This window comes from Podarcis melisellensis (assembly GCF_964234715.1).
Source record: "Podarcis melisellensis genome assembly, chromosome: 4".
NCBI lineage: Eukaryota > Metazoa > Chordata > Lepidosauria > Squamata > Lacertidae > Podarcis > Podarcis melisellensis.
Window position 1 is genome coordinate 94431277 of NC_138531.1, and position 24051 is coordinate 94455327.

At 44.8% G+C, this 24051-nt stretch overlaps 1 protein-coding gene across 11 annotated transcripts in view; it reads left to right on the forward strand.

Moving 5' to 3' along the window:
* Nucleotides 1-24051, forward strand: part of TENM4 (teneurin transmembrane protein 4) — a 628724-nt gene that overhangs the window by 457191 nt on the left and 147482 nt on the right. The gene's annotated exons all lie outside the window — the stretch shown is intronic.

A 24051-nucleotide genomic window follows, 5' to 3' on the forward strand; every position in this document is an offset into this window, starting at 1 on the left:
GCTCACTGGAAGGACAGATCCTGAAGCTGAGGCTCCAATACTTTGGCCACCTCATGAGAAGAGAAGACTCCCTGGGAAAGACCCTGATGTTGGGAAAGATGGAGGGCACAAGGAGAAGGGGACGACAGAGGATGAGATGGTTGGACAGTGTTCTCGAAGCTAATAAAATGAGTTTACCAAACTGCGGGAGGCAGTGGAAGACAGGAGTGCCTGGCGTGCTCTGGTCCATGGGGTCACGAAGAGCTGGACACGACTAAACGACTAAACAACAGCAACAATTGCATGCAGAATGTCCCTGGCTCAATTGCCAGGGGTTTTTTCCCCCAAGGGAGAGGCAGCGGTGGCGGCGGAGGAAGCTGCTTGGGTGCCTGACGTGGCCATAGAGACCGGGCACCATAGAGGCCGGGCGCACCACAGGGCATCCAGAGTCTGCCTGCCTCCTCCCTCTCAGCCGCCCTACAGCTGGGGAGCAGGCAGCGGGCAGACCGTTTGGGCAGCGCAGAGACTGTGCGCACGCAAGCCACTGCGTCTCTTCCAGGAGAGATGCATGGCTCAGGCGCGCTGCAGGCCCAGCGGTGAGTGCCACCCGGCATTTTGTCACCCCCCTCAGTGGTGACACCCAGGGTGGCCCACACCCACCACACCCTCCTTCGTCCGACCCTGGGCAGCAGGTGTCACCACTGTTGGGATGCTGCTAAGGAATTGGGGGCAATTGGCAAGCCCACAGCTGGCTCCAGACCACTGGCCGACGTGCCGGTCGAACTTCAGTCCTTGGTGCAGCATAAAACTGCGACCCAGAGCTTCAGAAGCCGGGCATGCAACTCAGCAGATTAAACGCACAACAGAAGTGGCAGGGAGAGGCTGTGTGAAGCATATTTACAAGCAGTTTATTCAGCGTACATCAGGACAAAAGGGAAAAACATGTCTTCTCCCTTTCATGTCCAAGCAAGCAGCGTAAGCAAAAGCTATACACCAAAACGGAAGTTCCCAGCAAGCTGTGCTGGAGTGTAAACAGGCATGTGAGACACAACAGTCATGCCTGTCCCTCTTAAGGTGGAACGGAATATTCTAATTACCACACCCTCCCCATCATTCTACCAGGACACTGAGGTCCAGCGCTGAGGGCCTTCTGGCTGTTCCCTCACTGCAAGAAGCCAAGTTACAGGGAACCAGGCAGAGGGCCTTCTCGGTAGTGGCACCCGCCCTGTGGAACGCCCTCCCTCCAGATGTCAAAGAGAAAAACAACTACCAGACTTTTAGTAGGCAGCCCTGTTTAGGGAAGCTTTTAATGTTTGATGTATTACAGTATTTTAATATTTTGTTAGAAGCCGCCCAGAGTGGCTGGGAAAGTCCAGCCAGATGGGCAGGGTATAAATAATAAATTATTATTATATTATTACTCCTCCGCCCCTGGGCAGCAGCACTTTGCCTGAGAGTCTCTTTCCATGTCAGGAGAACCTTGGGAAAGAGGCCCATCATAGTCCACTTCTAAGCTATTTCAACCATCTAATGCTAGCCTCTTGGCAGTGGACGAAAGGATGGAACTACAAAGAGGTTTCTCCTTGCAATAAGCCCATTTCATCCCCTGTCCTTACGAATTACAGCATGGGAAGACCAAGGTCTCTCTCCGTAATAAATTAACCTCCTTGTAAATGACTTTGGCAGCGTTTTTCTAACACAGATGCTCTTCGGCAAAGCGCTTGGCGGATTCACCTCTGCCAGATCGCAGTGATTTATTTGGGACAATCTGGTCTAAGTAGAACAAAATAGCAGGTCAAGGGAGAGCTGGAGTCAACACATCTGGGACAGATGTTGGCCAAAAACCTGTTCAGAGATGGCAAGGAACAGCCGACAGCCCGGCTCCAGTCATCTACGGAGCCTTCCTGCAGCTGTTGCTGTCAAGCTTGAAGAACCAGCCAGCTCAGGGAGGAGGAATATATAAGATAGGACAAAAATATTTTATTTTATTTTTTAAGAAAGGAAGAAAGAAGAGTGGCCTTATTATGTCAATCTTAGGGCATGTCCTCTGCAGGCAAAGGTTGGTGTGGCATTAAATCAGAGAGGGCTTCCAGGTGGGCCAATTGCCTCTTGCACTGTTTTCTGTTGTTGTTGTTGTTGCTGCTGTTTAGTCGTGTCTGACTCTTTGTGACTCCCTGGACTAGAGCATGCCTGTCTTCCACTGCCTCCCGCAGTTTGGTAGCTTCGAAGACACTATCCAACCATCTCGCCCTCTGTCGTCCCCTTCTCCTTGCGCCCTCCATCTTTCCCAACATCAGGGTCTTTTCCAGGGAGTCTTCTCTTCTCATGAGGTGGCCAAAGTACTGGAGCCTCAGCTTCAGGATCTGTCCTTCCAGTGAGCACTCAGGGCTGATTTCCTTCCATTCGTTTTTCAATTCACTTTTTGGTTTTTGTCTTATTATATCTGTCAATTTATATGCCTGTTGTCTTTGTCCATGGAGTTTTCTTGGCAGGGATACTGGAGTGGCTTGCCGGTTCCTGCTCCAGGTGGATCACTTTTGGTCAAAACTCTCCACTATGACCTGTCCATCTTGGGTGACCCTGCACAGCATAGCTCATAGCTTCTCTGAGTTATTCAAGCCCCTTCGCCACGGCAAGGCAGTGATCTATGAAGGGGAAAAGACCCTGATGTTGGCAAAGATGGAGGGCACAAGGAGAAGGGGACGACAGAGGATGAGATGGTTGAACAGTGTTCTCAAAGCTACAAACATGAGTCTGACCAAACTGCGGGAGACAGTGGAGGACAGGAGTGCCTGGCGTGCTCTGGTCCATGGGGTCACAAAGAGTCGGACACGACTAAACGACTAAACAACAACATCTGTCAATTTGAAAAACTGACAGCAAGTGGAAATCTTGATGCTGACAGAATGAGTTTGCTGGATCCTGCCCAGAGTCTCCACAGAGTCCTTCTGGAGACATTCTTCTGTAGTTACCCCATGAGGAATCCATCACATTCTCTTCATGATCCTTGCACATTTCACTTTCTCTTGATTTGATTTATCTCGTTGCATTTGTATCCCACCATTTTCTCCAAGGAGCTTGGGGTGGCCTACATTGTTTTCCCCTTCGTCATTTCATCCCCATGGCAACCTTCTGTTTTTTTTTTTCCACATGCTTTTTATTGATTTTCAAAATAAAAGATACAGAAACATAATACACAAAATTAAATTCTCATTTTCACAGATTTTAAATATGGCTTCCTTCAACCTTTCCTCAAATCATCCGTACTGACCTCTTTATAAGATTTCGCATTTGTTAGTTTGTAATGTCATTAAACATTTTGATTCTACCATTTCTCTTTCGACAGTACCCTTTACTCTTTACAGAACTCCCTTAAAACCCACCAATGTTATTTGGCCCTCACTTAAATTTTCCAGATAGTTCGTAAAACTTTCCCAGTCCTTGATAAACCTCTGATCTTTTAAGTATCTGATTTTCCCTGTCATTTTGTCCATCTCCACATATTCTAGCAATTTTGCTCTCCATTCCTCAATCGTCGGCAGACCTTCTGATTTCCAACTTTGAGCCAATAGGACTCTTGCCGCCGTTGTTGCATACTGGAACAGCTTGTGGTCTTTCTTTTTTATCTCCTTCCCTAGTAGGCCCAGCAAGAAGGCCTCGGGTTTTTTAACAAAGGTGTATCTTAAAATTTTTTTCAGTTCGTTATACACACTCTCCCAGAACTCTTTAACCTTTTGGCAATCCCACCACATGTGGTAGAAAGACCCCTCCCATATCTTACACTTCCAACACTTATTGCAGGAACCATACATTTTAGCTAATTTTGCAGGGGTCAGGTACCAGCGGTAAAACATTTTCATTAGGTTCTCCTTCAGTGTCACGCAAGCCGTAAACTTAATATGTTGTTTCCAAAGTTTTTCCCATTCTTCAAAATAAATGTTATGGCCAAGGTCTCTAGCCCAGTGTACCATTGCCGGCTTGACTTCTTCGTCTATTAAGTTCCAGTCTAGTAACAGGCTATATGTTTTAGATAGGGTTTTGTAATTATTATTAAGTGTCTCAATCTGGAATCTAGAGGGTTTATCGATATATCCTTTTTCTTTGTTATCTTTCTTAAACATGTTATTTATCTGCAGGTAGTGCAACCAATCGTAAACTTGTTCTTTAACCTGGTCATACGGCTTCATTTTCCACTTTCCTTCCTCTTTCATTAATAGTTGTTCATAAGTAGCCCAGTTAGCCCTCATATTTGTTTTTTTAACACTCATAACTTCTAGTGGCGACAGCCAATGCGGTGTTTTGGGCTCTAGCATGTCTTTATACCTCTCCCATACCTCAATCAATGGGCCCTTGAAAATATGATTTCCGAATTCTTTATGTGTTTTCCTGCGGCCGTGCCATAAATAGGCATGCCACCCGGACCGGTTGTCATGTCCCTCTAGATCTAGCACTTCCCTATCTTCCAGTTTTATCCATGTTTTCACCCAGCATAGGCATGACGCCTCGTAGTATAATTTCAGGTCTGGCAGGGCAAAACCGCCCCTTTCCTTCGCATCTGTTAACAATTTGTATTTTATTCTCGGTTTTTTGCCCTGCCAGACAAATTTTGAAATCACCCTCTGCCAGTCCTTGAATACCTTCATGCCTTTAATCACGGGGATATTCTGGAATAGAAACAGTACTTTTGGGAGCACGGACATCTTAATTGTGGCTATTCTGCCCCAAAATGACAGTTTAAGCCTGCCCCATGTTTCAATATCTTTCTTGACTCCCTTCCATACTGTTTCGTAGTTGTTTTTAAATAGGTCTATATTTTTTGGCGTTACCCAGATTCCTAGATATTTTACCTTCCTGGTCACCTCTATTTCCGTTTCTCTTTGCAACTTCTCTACTTCATCCGTGTACATATTCTTGACTATCATTTTTGTTTTTCTTTTATTTAGTTTAAAGCCTGCCACCTTCCCAAATTGATCAAATTCTGCAAGTACCTCTTTTAGTGAATCATTTGGGTCTTCCATTGTAACAACCAGATCGTCCGCGAATGCCTTGATTTTGTACTCGTTTCGCCCAACTGTAACACCCTTTATACCTTTGTTTTCTCTTATTGAATTTAGTAGAACTTCTAACACCATTATGAATAGCAGTGGGGACAATGGACATCCCTGTCTTGTTCCCTTTGTTATTGTTATTTCTGCTGTCTCCTCGTTGTTTATAATTAGTCTTGCCTTTTGGTCCGAATAGATTGCCTTTATCCCGTTGTAAAATTCGGTACCCACTTCCATGTATTCCAGTTGTTTTAATAAGAAGTCCCAAATTATATTGTCGAACGCTTTTTCAGCGTCCACGAATAGCAGCAGACCTTGTTTATCACACCTGTCCGTTAGGTATTCTATAATGTTTACGATATTTCTTATGTTGTCCTTCATCTACCTACCCGGCAGAAAGCCCGCTTGATCTGTATTTATTCTTTCTACCAGAACCTCTTTTAGTCTCCTTGCCAGAATTCCTGCAAAAATTTTATAATCGATATTCAATAGGGAGATCGGTCTGTAATTCTTAATCAGTTGTAAGTCTGAGTCCTGTTTGGGGATTAGTGTGATTAATGCCTCCCTCCATGTCTCTGGGATTTCTCTCTCTTTAAGGATATTATTCATTACCTCTTGCAGTGGTTTCAACACAGCTGACTCCATCTCTTTATAGAATCTACCAGTAAACCCATCCCATGGCAACCTTCTGAGGTAGTTTAGGCTGAGAGTCGGTGACTGGCCCAAGGTCATGGCTGAGTGGGGATTTGAACCCTAGTCCAACACTTCAACCCGACACCACACTGGCTTCCTAACATCTCAGATCACTGATCATTCATCTGCACCTCTTATTCTGTGTCCAGGGCAGCAGTTTACCAGCTCCATCTGGTATGCAGGCTGAGACCCTACCTGCCCGCAGACTGTCTTGCCAGAGTAGTGCATGCTAGTTATCTCCTGCTTGGACTGCTGCAATGCACTCTACGTGAGGCTACCTTTGAAGGTGACTCGGAAACTGTAATTAATCCAGAATGCGGCAGCTGGAGTGGTCACTGGGAGTGGCCACCAAGATCATATAACACCAGTCCTGAAAGATCTTGATTGGCTCCCAGTACGTTTCCGAGCACAATTCAAAGTGCCGGTGCTGACCTTGAAAGCCTCGGTCCTGTATACCTGAAGGAGCGTTTCCACCCCCATCGTTCTGCCCGGACGCTGAGATCCAGCGCCGAGGGCCTTCTGGCGGTTCCCTCATTGCGATAAGTATGGTTACAGGGAACCAGGCAGAGGGCCTTCTCAGTAGTGGCGCCTGCCCTGTGGAACGCCCTCCCACCAGATGTCAAGGCAATAAACAACTATTTTACTTTTAAAAGACGGCCCTGTTTAGGGAAGTTTTTAATGTCTGACACTGTATTGTTTTTAATATTTGGTTGGAAGCTGCCCAGAGTGGCTAGATGGGTGGGGTATAAATTATTATTATTATTATTATTATTATTATTATTATTATTATTATTATTATTCTCCTTTCCAGAGGAGACGCCACTCAAGGTAGACTGGTGACGAAAGTCCTGCTCAGTTCTAAGCTAAACTAATGCTTCTATGTCATCCTGCAGTTCTGTCAAAACCCAGAAATCCCGTCTCCCAGCCCCCTCCTCCCCAGCCCCAATGCTTCTCATGTGTTTTCCTTCTTACTTGCATTCTTTCATGCATCCTGTTGATCTTAGCTCCGAGTAGTTAGATGAAGGATAAATGGATTATTATACCGCAAGAAGGCTCTTGAGTCAGCAAGTCTAGGCTTTGCTCCAAGCAAAGAGCTCTGGGAAGGTTAGGCAACCAGGGATTTGTGGAGTGTTATCAAGACCAACTTTGCCTGCTCTGGGATAAGGAGGGGTGTTAGCGATAGGTGAATCTTTCCAATCTTCAGTTCTTTTCTTCACATTTCCAAAATCAGGTTTTGAAAGGTGGTTTTTTGGGGGGAGGGCGGGGAAGCAATTTCCCCATATATAATGCATTTTAATGTTATTTTCAGTAAGATGTGCAATTTCATGCACACTTTTATCTCTGCGTTTTTGTGCCTGTCATTTGGCTGGGGAACGACATTGCAACATTCGGAGAAGAGCAAATTTTAAAAGATATTTGTGTACTGTTTCAAAAAGTGTGGATTAGGCAGGTTTGGCTTTAAATGTGAAAAACAAGTGTGCCCTGTAAGATATGTGTGTAAATTATTATTATCACCATCAGGACTTTTTCCAGTCAGAACTCACCAGAACTCAGTTCCAGCACCTCTCAGGTGGGCACAATTGCCATTATAAGACAGTAAGGGAGATGTTCATAATGAGTTCTGGTATCTCTTTTTCTAGAAAAATAGCAGGTTATTATTATTATTATTATTATTATTATTATTATTATTATTAGCACCATAAGAATACCAAAGCTGCTCTTCTTCTTCTTCTTCTTCTTCTTCTTCTTCTTCTTCTTCTTCTTCTTCTTCTTTGGCGATCACTCATAGCCGAGTTAGATGGTCTTCCATAAACACCGTTTTAACAATGAGTCCGTAAGTGACTGTGGAGGCCAATTCTGGATCCACACATCCTTCCACAGTGGGGACATTGGTTTCCTAGCGGGAGTTGATCACGGTGTGGATTTACCAAGCATGCCTTCCTCTTAGCACATTTCCCCCTTGCGTCCTGAGTTCGAGTGTCTTCAAAGCCCATGACACCTTTGGTAAAGGCTGTTCTCCAACTGGAGCGCTCGCAGGCCAGTGTTTCCCAATTGTTGGTGTTTATACTACATTTTTTTAGATTTGCCTTGAGACATTCTTTAAACCTCTTTTGTTGGCCACCAGTATTGTGCTTACCATTTTTAAGTTCGGAATAGAGCAGTTGCTTTGGAAGACGATCATCAGGCATCCACACAACATGACCAGTCCAACAAAGTTGATGTTGAAGAATCATTGCTTCAACACTGGTGGTCTTTGCTTCTTCCAGTACACTGATATTAGTTTGCCAGTTGTTGCATAAGGAGGATTGTTTTCCTTTGGTCTCATGCGCTATTGAAAACGGGTAGCATCAAATTTACTTCTATTTTTCTTCTTTTCCCATTAAATATATACACATATATATACCCAATGTGTGTACATTGTTCCACCAGGCCTCGTTTCCTCACGGCCACTCCCTTTCAACCACAGCTTGTCAATTCGCTCAGCATTTCAGCTAGGTAACTTCTCTTGATCTAAGAGTTTCTACAAAAGTTTCATTGACTGGCATAATTACTTTAGCTTCGGGGTCAAGGAAAGGTTTACATAATTTAAAACTTAATTCACATGCATTTTTTTGGGGGGGGGGAGGGTTGTTGCTATTACATTTCTCCAAAGACCCGAATTCAACCTTTGCGACAAGGCTTACAGTGTTAGCCGCAGTTGTTACCGGAGGAACCTGCCCCAGCGAACCTGGAAACCCGAGTCAGTATGGTTTGAGTTTCTGCCCTTTCTATAAGACTGAGCACTCTCTGTTAGGTGTATAATGTTCTTGGACCCTCGGATAATGTAAGCAAAGCATGTTTTGTTCCTGTTTCACATTATAGAACTGCCTGGCTCGTATTTCCATGTAAGCCCTAACAGTGTAGAGTATAAATTAGCGGGTGCAGGGGATTTCTTTCGGAGTACCGAACTGTTTGTATATTTTGGCACGCAGATATAAAATCTTTATGGGCCCCAAACAATGGGGCTTCTTAAGAACGGCAGTTTTCCCCAAGACTTGCTCTTAACTCGTACCCATAAAAGCGAAGGGCTTGCCTACATGAGTGTGCAATTGAGCATATCCCTGCGTATGAAGCTGTTAAAAAGCTAACACTTTTTGACTGCTAACCAGATTTTTTCGCGAAGTGGGTGGGTGCGGATGAAAATACCGTGACTTGACCTACCTCATTCAAAGGACGGCTTTCATTGCAAAAATCCAAACATAAGGAAATTTCTCTCTCTCTCCATATATATATATATATATATATATATATATATATATATATATGCTTTCGTAGATTTTCACGGGTACAGGAATGTAGGTTTTGGTGTCCTCGGGTGTCTTCCCGTGTAAAAGTTGGGGTGTCTAGGCGACGTTTCGACGAGGTCTCACTCGTCATCTTCAGGCTGGTGCTTTCGGCTTCTTGTTACTGGAACAGAGCAGGATCTCAGTGTTTGAGTTCCTATAAATACTGTTGAGGGGGTGTGGTGTATAGCCTCCAATGTTCTGGGCAGAGAGGAAGTTCCCAGGCTAGTGTGCCTTTTCTTCTTTTGTTCCTTAATTACTTGAGGGATATCTTGAGTGATTTCTTGAGTGATATCCTGAGTACCACTTAGGTGGGTCATTAGGTGTGGATTAGTTGCTAAAGTCTTTGTGTCTTGACCTCTTGAACTTTGTGAAGAGTTTTTCTGAGAAGATGGCTGTATTGCACTTAGTTGTGCTCTGGCTTGGCTTCGTGTATAGGGGCGAGCTGTGGTTTTGTGGCCTGTGTCAGCCAGATCTGTGTAGGGATTGCAGGTGGGTGCAGCATCCGGAGGTGCCACCATGGTTTGGCTACTGGATGGTGTCTGTAATTTATCTGTGGAGAGGGTCTGGGTTTGGGTCTGGTGTGGTTGATTGGTGATGGCGTTCTGTGTGCCTCTGGATCTGGTGTCAGTTTTTGTGGGGAGGGCTAATTTCCAGATGTCTGGCAAGCGGGATGTGTCGTCACGCTTGTTCATGTTGTGAGGGTGTTTCTCTATCTCGATGGCTTCCATGATTATTCTCTTGTGGTGATGTTCCATGTTAAAGAGCAATTTGGAATCTGCAAAATTAATTTCGTGTCCTGTTTCTTTCATGTGTTGGAAAAGAGAGGAAGTTTTTTCTTCTTTTTTGACGGCATTCTTGTGTTCTGCGATACGTGCATTTATTCGTCTGTTTGTTTGTCCAATGTACGTGGCTGGGCAGACTTTGCAGGGTATTTCATAGATCCCTTGGTTTTCCAACTGGATTTTGTCCTTGGGGTTTCTGAGGATATTGGCTATTTTTTGGTTGGTGCAAAAGGCTGTTTTGATATTGTGTTTATGGAGGATTTTGCTAATTTTATCTGTAAAATTTATCTTCACAAAGTTCAAGAGGTCAAGACACAAAGACTTTAGCAACTAATCCACACCTAATGACCCACCTAAGTGGTACTCAGGATATCACTCAAGAAATCACTCAAGATATCCCTCAAGTAATTAAGGAACAAAAGAAGAAAAGGCACACTAGCCTGGGAACTTCCTCTCTGCCCAGAACATTGGAGGCTATACACCACACCCCCTCAACAGTATTTATAGGAACTCAAACACTGAGATCCTGCTCTGTTCCAGTAACAAGAAGCCGAAAGCACCAGCCTGAAGATGACGAGTGAGACCTCGTCGAAACGTCGCCTAGACACCCCAACTTTTACACGGGAAGACACCCGAGGACACCAAAACCTACATATATATATATATATATATATACAGTTGTACCTTGGATGTCGAACGGAATCTGTTCCGGAAGTCCATTCAACTTCCAAAATGTTTGAAAACCAAAAGCTATTGTTATTCATTTCCTCCTGTATCTTTTATAATAATCCAAATCTTTTGCATCTCCGTTATATATTTTATTATTATTATTTTATATAATATTTATTCCAAATTTTAAAAGTTACAAAAAAAGCAAGAACAATACCAAATACAAAGAAGAAGGAGAAAAAAAATACAACAACAACAACAGATAAACAAAAAAGAATAAAGATACATTCTCTTAATAAAAAAAAGAGGAAAGAAAGAAAAAAGAAAAAAATATTAAACCTTTATATGACTTTTTTCCTTTACTTCTTTCCTTGACCTCCTCACACCTCCCAATTTTGTATTCTAGTTCAAATCATTGTTTCAGCACATCCTTCCAACCTAATTTTCATTTAAGTAATTTAATTTAATATATTAAATTTTAACGTCCTCTCTTTCGTCAATTTCATCAGCGCATCTCCGTTATATCCAAAATTCACCATTAAGCTAAAAGTGTTATTCCAATCCTTCTAACAATTTTAACTGTTGACAATGGTTTTTAAGATAAATTATAGATTTCCCCCATTCTTTATTAAAATTCTGGCCTTCCTGATTTCTGATTCTTCTAGTCATTTTTGCCATTTACGCATAATCCATCAACTTGATCTGCCATTACTAATCATTTTACTGTTTCGGTCTTCTTGTTAAACCGCTTTGAGGTTTCTTACGCTCAAGCAGTCTGTCAATTTTATGAAATAAATAAATTTAGACCGTACCATCATTGCAGGCCTATATTTAGTTAGAAACATTCATTAGGTCTCCGGAAGTTTCCTGTGTGGTAGGAGTGGGTATGCATTGCTGGTTTGCATCAGCAGCCTTGATATAAGAAATCTAGTGTGTTTTCCATTGGCATTATTTCAATTCCACTTTAATTTTAGTAATATTTAAAAGCGGAGCTTTCCAAACCTTTCATGTTGGTGAGATGCTTTTTTAGACACGCATCATTTTCATGACACAGTAATTCACTTTTATTAGCAAACCAGAGGTTAAACTAACCCCTTTCCAGCCCCGGGAAGAGCACAGGGGGCATTCGCACGACACACTCGCACACTACAGTGGATGCACTAATGTGTCGCGATGCACAATTTGGAAAACTCTGATTTAAAGAACTGCTAAAGTCCTAGAAGAAAAGCAAAGACAAACCTAGACAGCACTTTAAAAGCAGAGACATCACCTTGCCAACAAAGGTCTGTATAGTTAAAGCTATGGTTTTCCCAGTAGTGATGTATGGAAGTGAGAGCTGGACCATCAAGAAGGCTGATTGCTGAAGAATTGATGTTTTTGAATGGTGGTGCTGGAGAAGACTCTTGAGAGTCCCATGGACTGCAGGATGGTCAAACCTCTCCATTCTGAAGGAAATCAGCCCTGAGTGCTCACTGGAAGGACAGATCCTGAAGCTGAGACTCCAATACTTTGGCCACCTCATGAGAAGAGAAGACTCTCTGGAAAAGACCCTGATGTTGGGAAAGATGGAGGGCACAAGGAGAAGAGGACGACAGAGGACGAGATGGATGGACAGGGTTCTCGAAGCTGCCAGCATGAGTTTGACCAAACTGCAGGAGGCAGTGGAAGACAGGAGTGCCTGGCATGCTCTGGTCCATGGGGTCACAAAGAATCGGACACGACTAAATGACTAAACAACAAAAGTCCTAGAGCGCTTGCAGTCATTGGCCACAGCAATAGGAGGAAGACAGGGAAACACTCGCTCTTGCTTTCAGTTTCTCATTTGAATACCGCCTGCTTGTGTTTCCTGATAGCTTCGCAGGTAAAAAGGCTAAAGGCATCTTTCGGGGGGGGGGGGGAGAAAATGAAAGAAAGCTGAAAAGTCAAGAGGGGAAGCAGCAGGAATATCCTTGAAGGAGCCAGGCTCCTGCTGCTGTTTCCACCCACCTCTGTGGCCTTCCAAGTTTAATACGCACTCGGGAACATGATTTGTCCCTTGTTTCTAAAATGGCCTTCAACTTATCATTCGCAGCAAAACTCAAAAGCCAGCGCTGGCCTTGCCCCCAGCTAGAAAACCAGGGATTGTAATATACTGAACATAAAACAGCATCCTGCTTACAAACGAAAGGGCCTGTGACTCGAACTCCAGAGGTTGCATAATTGTTGTTTCCTCTAGCCTTCTGCAAGTGTATGAGTTTAAAGGAGAGGGATAGAATATATATATATGCACAGAAACCCTTTAGTAGGCTTAACATTCAGTCCCTGGGGCAAACTGGCGAGAAGAGAGTGCCTATGTTTTAGCGCAGCAAAACATTGGTTTAAAAATATCCCGACTTTGGGGAGGGCAGGGCAAAACCTAGAAACAAAAAGGGGAATTAACCACAGCCTGCTATTTTCCTTTCCTTTCTTCCCCCGTCTCAAGCAAGCGTGGGCAGCATATACCTTTTGGCGTTAGGAAATCAAACCAAGGCCAAACTAGTCTAGCCTCCTTTCCCCCAACAACAGCTAGCCAAATGTCTTTGTAACCTCACAAGCAGAGCTTGAAAAAGTGGCAAGCTTTCTTCGCTTGTCCCCAGGCGCCTGACATTCAGAGCAGCGATGAGTGGGTTCCTTTGGTTCTTCTCCTTCATTGTTCCTCTGCCCGGCACCACGCCACTCCTGAATCCCAGTTTAACTAGGTAGATTTCTGAAACTGAACTGAAGCATGCACAGTTACCTGCCCCCTTTCAGCTCCTTTGATTCCCTTTGTGTCGTTTCCCACCTCTGTGATCCTGAGGCACATGTTCTCGCTGGTGAACATAAGACGAGTCCTGCTGGATCTGACTAAAGGCCTATCTGCTACGGCCTTCTTTTCTCACAGTGGGAAACCAATGCCTATGGGAAGCCTGCAAGCGGGACACAAGTCCAGTGACATTCTCCTGGTTGTGATTCCCAGAAAATGGCTTTCAGAGGCAGAGTGTGCCTGTTAGCAGAGGTAATACAGTCACCATGACTAATTCATCTTCCATGAATTTCCCTAAATGTCCCCCGCCCATTTTTATTTCATTTTTTATAATCATTTTTATTTTATTTTTTAACATATCAGTTCCAACAGTCATACAATATACCGTATTTTTTGCTCTATAAGACTCACTTTTTCCCTCCTACAAAGTAAGGGGAAATGTGTGTGTGTCTTATGGAGTAAATGCAGGCTGCGCAGCTATCCCAGAAGCCAGAACAGCAAGAGGGATCGCTGCTTTCACTGCGCAGCGATCCCTCTTGCTGTTCTGGCTACTGAGATTCCGAATATATTTTTTCTTGTTCTCCTCCTCCAAAAACTAGGTGTGTCTTGTTGTCTGGTGTGTCTTATAGAGCGAAAAATATGGTAACTTCTCATCTTATACAATATTTTGGGCTTCCATCAACACCTCTGATGATTTTCCGTTTTTATCACTTATTCTGCATTTCTTACTTTCTGTATTACATATAATTATCCTTAACTAATAGTTCTCTTCATCGTCTTTATTGCAATATTTCAAATAATCCACCTTACAAAACTTCTTGCAGTCCTACTAGCGTAATCTGTTCATCACAGTTACTTTTCAAATAGTCCATATATTTACTCCAGTCTTCTAAGAATCTCTGAACCCGCCGGTTTCGAATCCTTCCTGTTAATTTATGTAATTCTGCGTAGTCCATCAACTTCATCCTCCATTCTTCTTTTGTTGGTAATTCTTCTTCTTTCCATTTTTGTGCCAATAATATTCTTGTCCCCCGCCCATTTTTAAACTACAGTGGTACCTCAGTTTTCGAATGTCTCCGTTGACGAACATTTCGGTCTTCAAACGCCGTAAACCCGGAAGTAAATGTTTCGGTTTTTGAACACACCTCAGAAGTCTAACATACCATGCGGCTTCCATATTGAGTTTTCCGTGTTGAATTTTCAGACGTTTCGGAAGCCAAGCGGTCTTCCGGAGTGGAATACGTTCAAAAACCGAGGTACCACTGTATCTGCGTTGGTGCCGACCATTATATCTTGCAGTAGACAATTCTGTAGTTTAATAGCTGTGCTCTGTGAAGACGTTGTTGGCATCCATCTGCCCTGAGAGACAATGGAGTGCGCCTCCGGGGGTGAAGTCAAAACCGCTGCATTAGCAGCACTACGGTGACCTCCCTCTGAGGCACAAAGCTGAGCAGTGTGTATGGAGGTCTTCGGCTGCCCAGAATACAAGACCCCTCTCTCGGCCTCGCTGGTGTGGGCCAAAGGAAAGAAGAGCAAGACGTTTGGCACCAGCTAGGCTGCAGGAGTTGCTGGAAGGAGGTGTGCAAGGTGCCATCTCAGGGACTCCAGATTTGTGTAGGACTTATTCCTTAGCATTTTCTTCTCCTGAAGATACCCTGCAAGGCAGTGGAGGTTTTGAGCTTGAGTTTTCCTTCTTCTAGATTCCTTCCCAGGTTGACGAGCCCCACCTGCCTCTCACTTCGCTCTACGGCAGCGGTTCTCAACCTGTAGGTCCCCAAATGTTGTTGGACTACAACTCCCACCACCCCTGAGCTCTGGCCTTGCTAGCTAGGGTTGATGGGAGTTGTAGTCCAGCAACATCTGGGGAACCACAGGTTGAGAAAGGCTGCTCTGTGGCATGTGCAGAAACTGCACACCAGCTGCACTTAGGCCCAAGAAGAAAGTTCAGCCAATACCAGAAAAAAACACAGCAGCAATGGTCAAAGTGTGCAAATTTGGGACAAGCATCAAGTCCAGAAACTCCAGCGGGTGCAGAATGCTGCAGCGAGACTCCTTACGGGGTCTTCGCTGCGGGATCACATTCACCCGGTGCTATACCAGCTGCACTGGCTCCCGGTGGAGTACAGGATCAGGTTTAAGGTGCTGGTTTTAACCTTTAAAGCCCTATACGGCCTAGGACCCTCGTACCTACGGGACCACCTCTCCTGGTATGCCCCACAGAGGAACTTACGGTCTTCAAATAAAAACATCTTGAAGGTCCCAGGCCACAGAGAAGTTAGGCTGGCCTCAACCAGAGCCAGGGCTTTTTCGGCTGCGGCTCCAACCTGGTGGAAGACTCTGTCACAAGAGACTAGGGCCCTGCGGGACTTGACATCTTTCCGCAGGGCCTGCAAGACAGAGCTGTTCCGCCAGGCCTTTGGCCAGGGCACAGCCTGACTCCCTCCCTCGGCAATCTTCGTGGAGCTCTGGCACAATGGTGGCCAGTGGCTTGAATTTAATTAATTTTATAATGAATGATTTTAGAGTGTTGTTTGTGCTGTACTTTTGTACTGTTTTATTGTTGTTAGCCGCCCTGAGCCTGGCTTCGGCTGGGGAGGGCGGGATATAAATAAAATTTATTATTATGATTATTATTATTATTAAGTCCTTTTTCTAATTGCCCACATTTTTGAGCCTACACTCGGAGAACCGTGTCTTTGAGTCTGCAGAAGCGTAGGCGAAGCATTCTGCTTGGCGAGGGGTCTCTACACCAACCAGCTTACTGACATGGGTGATAAATGACCAACATTAGAAGGTACGGAGAAGGAATAAGACAGAGCAAGAATTTTGAGGACGTGGCCTCGTGATTCCCGAAAAATTATCATTCATTTGCTGGGCTTCCCTTGCCTTCATCAATCAGTATTAACTGTGTTTCGCCACATTATCTGTCGGGTGGTGGCAGCGAGCTAACTTTCCATCATTCGGACAAGTTGGGCAATACGTGCATGAGCTGATTTGTGACAGATGTGCAGGGAGGCAAAACTAGTCAGTGCTGAGGCCTCCAAATGTATTTATTAGATAGATGATAGATAGAATACAGTGGTACCTTGGGTTACATACGCTTCAGGTTACATACGCTTCAGGTTACAGACTCCGCTAACCCAGAAATATTACCTCGCGTTAAGAACTTTGCTTCAGGATGAGAACAGAAATCGTGCTCCGGCAGCGGGAGGTCCCGTTAGCTAAAGTGGTGCTTCAGGTTAAGAACAGTTTCAGGTTAAGAACGGACCTCCAGAATGAATTAAGTACTTAACCCCAGGTACAACTGTATATATATCTCAAAACTGGTTTGTCGTGCAGTTGATTAATTGTGGATTCCACCCCACTCAATTTGCATTGGTATGGTTGCACATCGTTTGAATAGAACAGCAAAAATGTGTCTTCCAAATTATTTAGATGATAAATCGGGTCCTCCCTTAAATAGGGCACGTGTTGCGGTGGACCTGGCAACCTAACCCTGTGTTGTGGGTGGGTACGTTTGGATAGCCACAACACCCGATTGGTAGGTCCCTTGATGCAGGGTTCAATCAGGCCAATGGGACGCAGTCCAAACGGTTCGAGGGACCTATTTATGCCTATGGACGTGACCCAGAGCTTCCTCTTTCGGCGCGTGCATTCAGAACACCCGCCCACCTCTCCCTACTTTTAGGGCTTTGCGCTTGACCTTGCTATGCCATTGTGTGTTGTCTGCCATTGGGACAGGGGCACGGCAGGAATTTTCCCTACTTGGCTGATTGGCTGTTGCCATTTGGGTTTCGCCTGCCGCATAACAAATTGTCACAACTTGTAAGGTTGCGGATAGGCTCTGGTTCAGGTGATAGGGATGGGAGAACGCTCTCACCATCCCTATGTGAAGGCTATTCCGTTAAAGGAATCCAGGGACTCAATGGTTTGGTCAACCCCTGTGAGGGGGTTGTGCCCGTGCCTGAGTCCAGGGGGGCATTTGGGTGGCGATAGCCTGCTCCCAGCTTTCTGCTTATCCAGGTGTTCACCCTAGGCTGACCTATGCTGGAACCCTGGGTCAGCGCTACCTGCATGGCAGGGAGCTAGTCGAACCAGAGCCTATGCAACCAGTCACTTTCTGCAATCAATAAAGTTGTGGCCTAAAATCTGCCAAAAACCAAACCAAAATTTGAGTCTTGTCTGAATTTATTTCAACACGTAATTAACTTAAACCAAAAATCACCTTATCCTTCTGCAATGTATTGTCTTAACACCTTAATAGAGAACTCGGGTGATGAGTCCCAATATCTGTAGAGCCAGAACTTTTGCTATGTACCCATTAGCGGCTTGAAAGGCAGTGAGGTCGTCCCCCCTCTTTCCCCCCCTTCCCCCCAGCTGTGTCCCAATTTGCTTTTTTATGTTGCTTTTCACACCTGAGAGAGGGTGTGGGTGTCTTCACCCCGACATGCATTGTTTCCCCCCCTCCAAACCTCGGTTCACTGAAACCATCATCTGAGCATGTGCAACAGTTGCCTGAACTGTACACACCTCAGCTGAACCACAGCTTAAACGTTTGGAAGCTGGCTTGAGGGTAAGCACATCAAACAGCATTGTTTCTCAGGAAGCTGCAGGGTACCTATGGACTGTGACTTGAAAAGCAAATCCGCTTGGCTTCAGACACTAGTAGTGGGAGCATAATGGACCCAGGAGTAAGGGGTGAGGTGCACACAGCCTTAGCCACAAAGGAATTAGAGAGGGATCTCTGTGTTCACGAGGAAGACCAAAATATGTAGAATTACAGATACTATTTTTTTTTAAGCAAAGAGGGAAAACAAAACAAAACAAACCAACAGTCAAAAACAATGCTGTATGCTCCGGTAACCTCTAGGCTAGATTACTGCAACATGTTATATGTGGGGCTTCCTCTGAAATGGTTCTGAAACTTCAGCTGGTGCAGAATTGAGCAGCCAGGTTGCTCACCAGGGCAAGTTGGCTTGAGCGTATAATGCCAATACTTAGTTTCCAGGCCCAGTTCAAAGTGCTGGTTTTGACCTATGGCTCGAGACTGCAGTAACTCAAGGACCTCCTCTCCCTATAGAAACCAACCCTTTAAATTTTCTTTAAATTTTAAATCAGTTTTCCATAATTTCCCCCAATCTTCCATCGTAATGTGGAAAGTGCTGCTGGTTCTAACTGCATGCAAGCTGCTGCCCTGCTAAATTCGCAGTGCTTGGGTTTGTTTTGGTTTTGTTTCTCCTTGGCGCCGGCTTGTTCGTTCCTCGATGCCCGGGGAGCCACGAGCAAAGCACAGAGGCTATAAAATATGTAACTTTTAACATGCATTTTCATTAGCAAAGCCTCTAATAAGGCCTGGTGTTGGGAAGGCATTGCCTTGGCCTCTAGCCCGAGAGAGAGAGAGACCCCTAGTAATTAAACATGATGCTACCCAGTAGATAAATAAGGAAGAAATATTGCAACATTGGCTGTTCTGCTGGCCCACCCAAGCCCGCCAGAGGGTGGATAATTAATCTGAAAGCGAGGTGGGGGAGGGAAGAGGAGAAGATCTATTGGGAGACCAGCCAATTTGTCCATCTCTTTAATATATATAATTGCATTTTGTCCAGAGAAAAAGTAATTCACACGGGTAATTGCAGGACAGGGCAAGGCAGCTTTAACAAGCTTGCCGCACTATATCAGGCTTGCTGCTTGCCAGCTGGCAAGTGTTTCATGACTCTGCTGTCTCCGGGGTCTGCATTGTGGGTCGTGGGGGGCTAAACAGGCTCCCACAGTGCCGTGAACGGATGTCCTGAGAGGTGTGTCGCTAAGGAGACAGGAGTAGTCAGCGTGGTGCCCGTAGATGTGCCCTGTGCAAGTTGCGCCTCAAAGTGCTCTAGATTCAGGTAGATAGCCATGTTGGTCTGACGCAGTGTGTATATATATATATATATATATATATATATATATATATATATATATATATAATGTCTAGTAGCACCTTAGAGACCAACCACCATATTTTTCACTCCATAAGACGCACCTGACCATAAGATGCACCTAGTTTTTAGAGGAGGAAAACTATTCTAAACGAAACAGTGGATGTATGATTTTTGTGGTTCATGCTGTGGCCACAGACATGTGATCTGATGGTGAATTTGGGGTGACCCAATGCAAAAATACTGAGGATCCATGGGCTTTTACCTTCTCCCTCCCAGGCAGCCTCTGCTAGTGTCCCTTATATCTCTTCCGATCCCACTGATCAGCTGCTTCCTTTCAACACTCCCTTCCCTCTTGTTTGCCTTAGTGTCTTTTCCTTAGCTGGAGCAGTTTTTTGTTCCTCCTTTTCTTCTAATTTCTCTCCTTATTGCTTTAGTCTTACTGTTTCCCCCCCCCTTTGCAAGTTTGCTGCCTTTACCTCCCCGCTCCCAGGCAGCCTCCTTTATCTCTAGCCTCCCTTATCTCCCCGATTGGCAAACGATCAGCGGCTTTGTTTCAACACCCACTTTCCTCTTTCCAAAAAAAAAAAAGCATGATCTGCTTTTAGCCCCTGGGCAATTCAGCTGCAGGGACCACACATTCGCTTCATAAGACACACAGACATTTCCCCTTACTTTTTTGGAAGAAAAAAGTGCGTCTTACGGAGCGAAAAATACGGTAAGTTTGTTCTTGGTATAAGCTTTTGTGTCCATGCACACTGCTCTATTCAGCCGACAGTCCTTTAAAAAGGAGAAAAGCAACAACTGCTGGATTAACACCTAGTAAGAGCTGTTCGGCAGCGGAATGGTCTCCCTTGGGAGGTTATGGACTCCCCTTCCTTGGAGGTTTCTAAGCAGAGGTTGGACGGCCTTCTGCCATGGATGCTTTAGCTGAGATTCCTGCATTGCAGGGGGTTGGACTAGATGACCCTTGGCTCCCCTTCCAACTCCACTATTCTATTATTCTAAGCTGGATTCAAATCCCTGTGATCTTGGGCAAATTAGATCCTTGTGGCCTTTGTTCTAACCCAGCAGGGTTCGTCTTACAAGTTTGGACCTCTCTTTGGAGCAGCGTATACCCCTCTCCTTTTATTGGAGATGAAGTAATTTGAAATCATCACCATTGAGATACTTTATTGTCACTTGAACAACTTGTACACAGTGAGATTACACGAGCACCCCCCACTCAGCTCTCTTAGTCTTAATTCCCCTCGTTTACTGACGCACACCCACCAAACCCAAAAGTCAGTTGCCCTGTTGTTATCTTTTCATTCAGTGGCCTAACAGCCCATGGATAGAAGCTGTTCTTTACCCTGTTGGTGCGACTAATTGTGCTTCTATATCTTCTGACCAAGGGCAGGAGATCAAGAAAGTGCCGGCCAGGGTGTGAATCATCCCTGAGAATTTTCCTCACTCTCCTGAGGCAACGTTCTTCCGCTATTTCCTCCAGCAGATTCATGGGGCAGCCCATAATATCTTGTGCTGTATTCACCACCCTCCGTAGGCACTTCCTATCAGATGATGTCAAACCAGCGTACCACACCGTGATGCAGTAGGAAAGGACACTTTCTATTGTGGGCCCAGTAGGAATATCTTTTACCTCAGAGTACAGTGACCAATGCCTCACAGTAAGCAGTGCATCATCTAGAAAGGCTCATATTTCTAAGACCTCATTTATTGGATAGTTCAATGGTTAATTTTTGTGAGAGGTTTATGAAATGGCTCAGTTGCAGCAAAGACCTGAATCAAGGTCTTAAAAAGAGAGGAGTTGTTTCCTCGCTGCTTCCATTGTTTCTAACTTGTTTCAGTGGGGGGACACACACAGAGATCTAGCTAAGTTAAGGCCGCTCCTATATAATTACATCCTATTTTAATATGACACACATTGCATGAACCAGAAACAATAGACTCAAACGAACTATGCTATTTTATCATTTCGCCTAATGCCACACACACTGCCGTACCTGTCTTCATGCAAATGTCGACGAATAAATCATCAAAATGATCTTTATTTTCTCTTCGCGGGTAAAAAAAAAAGTGTGTTTATGTTTAATAAGCCATGTGTTTTTTTTCCTGTATTAAAAGCAAATTGTAAACACTAATAGTTTGAGCTGTCATTAAAGCAAAACAAAGTGTTAGGCACAGTTTGAAGACTGTATGTTTCTGGTTTTTCTGGAGTTATTTAGCAAAAGTATTACATCGTATACGGAATAAATTAATGCTGCCTGCTCAGGCAAGAAGCAGGAGTTCTGCTACATAGATATTTTGAATTATGTAAATAACTACACAGCTTTACAAGATGTCGTCTTTCTCGGAGTTGCGCTGGATGTCTCTGATTTCGATACAGCTTTTTGATTCTTTGCCGTTAATTGACTTTGACGTCCTCCGAAGTCGGAATCCGCTAAAATAAATAAATGCACTGTAAGAAAATAAACAATTAGGCAAGTATCCTAATCTGTTGATCTGTTAAGGGGAAGGGATACAGCTCAGTGGGACAGCATCTGCTTTGCATGAAAGTCCCAGGTCCAATCCCCGATGGCTGGGAATGTCTCTGGCATGAAACCAGCTGCACAAATATAAGATGGGGGACACCTGGTTTACTAGCAGTCCACGTGAAAAGGATCTGGGGGTCTTGGTGGACCACAAGCTTAACATGAGTCCACAGAGTGATGCAGCAGCAAAACAAACTGATGCTATTCTAGGCTGCATCAACCAAAGGCTAGTGTCTGGAGGCGGTTGGAGGATGGATGGCAGCTGACAGATTGAGGTTGAATTCTGACAAGACAGAAGTACTGTTTTTGAGGGACAGGGGGCGGCCAGGTGTGGAGGACTCCCTGGTCCTGAATGGGGTAACTGTGTGCCTGAAGGACCAGGTGCACAGTCTGGAGTTCATTTTGGACTCACAGCTGTCCATGGAGGTGCAGGCCAATTCTGTGTCCAGGGCAGCTGTCTGCCAGCTCCATCTGGTACGCAGGCTGAGACCCTACCTGCCCGTAGACTGTCTCGCCAGAGTGGTACATGCTCTAGTTATCTCTCGCTTGGAATAGTTCAATGCGCTCTATGTGGGGCTACCATTGAAGGTGACCCGGAAACTGCAAATAATCCAGAATGCAGCAGCTAGACTGGTGTCTGGGAGACCATATAACACCGGTCCTGAAAGACCTACATTGGCTCCCAGTACGTTTCTGAGCACAATTCAAAGTGTTGGTGCTGACCTTGAAAGCCCTAAACAGCCTCAGCCCAGTAGACCTGAAGGAGCGTCTCCACCCCCATCATTTTGCCTGGACACTGAGGTCCAGCTCCGAGGGCCTTCTGGCGGTTCCCTCACTGTGAGAAGTGAGGTTACAGGGAACCAGGCAGAGGGTCTTCTCGGTAGTGGTGCCCGCCCTGTGAAATGCCCTCCCTTCAGATGTCAAAAAAATAAACAACTATCTTACTTTTAGAAGACATTTGAAGGCAGCCCTGTTTAGGGAAGTTTTTAATGTTTAATGTTTTATTCTGTTTTAGTTGCCCAGAGTTACAGGGGAAACCCAGCCAGATGGGCGGGCTATAATAATAAGATGTTGTTGTTGTTTGTTTGTTTGTTTCTAGATCAAGGGAAGTAATAGTTCCACTCTATTCTGCCTTGGTCAGACCACACGTTATACTGTGTCCAATTCTGGGCACCACAATTTGAGAAGGATGTTATCAAGCTAGAATGTGTGCAGAGGGGGGCAACCAAGATGTGGCTGGGGCAGCCCAGCCAGGTGGGCAGGGGTTATATAATAAAATTACATTTATTGCTATAAGATGATCAAGGGTCTGGAAACCAAGCCTGCTGAGGAACGGTTGATGCCGCTGGGTGTGTTTAGCCTGGAAAAGAGGAGACTGGAGAGGAGATATGATGGCCATTGTCCAATATCTAAAGGGATGTCACATAGAGGATGGAGGAAGCTTGTTTTCTCCTGCGTAGGACCCAAACCAATGGACTCAAGTTATAAGAAACCCTGGAAAGCTGCTGCCAGTTGGTGTAGACAACACTTCTTGTTGTTGTTGTTGTTTAGTCGTTTAGTCATGTCCGACTCTTCGTGACCCCACGGACCAGAGCACGCCAGGCACTCCTGTCTTCCACTGCCTCCTGCAGTTTGGTCAAACTCATGCTGGTAGCTTCGAGAACACTGTCCAACCATCTTGTCCTCTGTTGTCCCCTTCTCCTTGTGCCCTCAATCTTTCCCAGCATCAGGGTCTTTTCCAGGGAGTCTTCTCTTCTCATGAGGTGGCCAAAGTACTAGAGCCTCAGCTTCACGATCTGTCCTTCCAGTGAGAACTCAGGGATGGTTTCCTTCAGAATGGAGAGGTTTGATCTTCTTGCAGTCCATGGGACTCTCAAGAGTCTCCTCCAGCACCAGAATTCAAAAGCATCAATTCTGTGGCAATCAGTCTTCTTTATGGTCCAGCTCTCACTTCCAACACCAGGCCAGGCTAAATAGACTGACTCAGTATAAGTCAGCTTCCTATGTTCCTACGACAATTTTGGACGTCTTGGCACATATAGTGCCCACAGGTTTGTTTTAATGCAAGGGATCCTGCTGTTCCTGCAAAACTGGGCACATAGAATTCTCTCTTCTCTGGAATTGTATGGAGAAATCCACAATGGTTAGCATTTAGTGTACTGTACTTAATTGCTGTCACCCTTATATAGGAATGCTTTCTGCTCCGTCATCTGGTGCGGAGAATGAGTTCAGTGTTGTTTCGGTTTTCAAAATATATTCTCATTAGAAGTTTGCTGTTGAATTGCGCTACCTTTTTTTAACAAATGTTCTCCACTCCCATGACTGATGTCCTTTGCTTTTCCTTCAAACA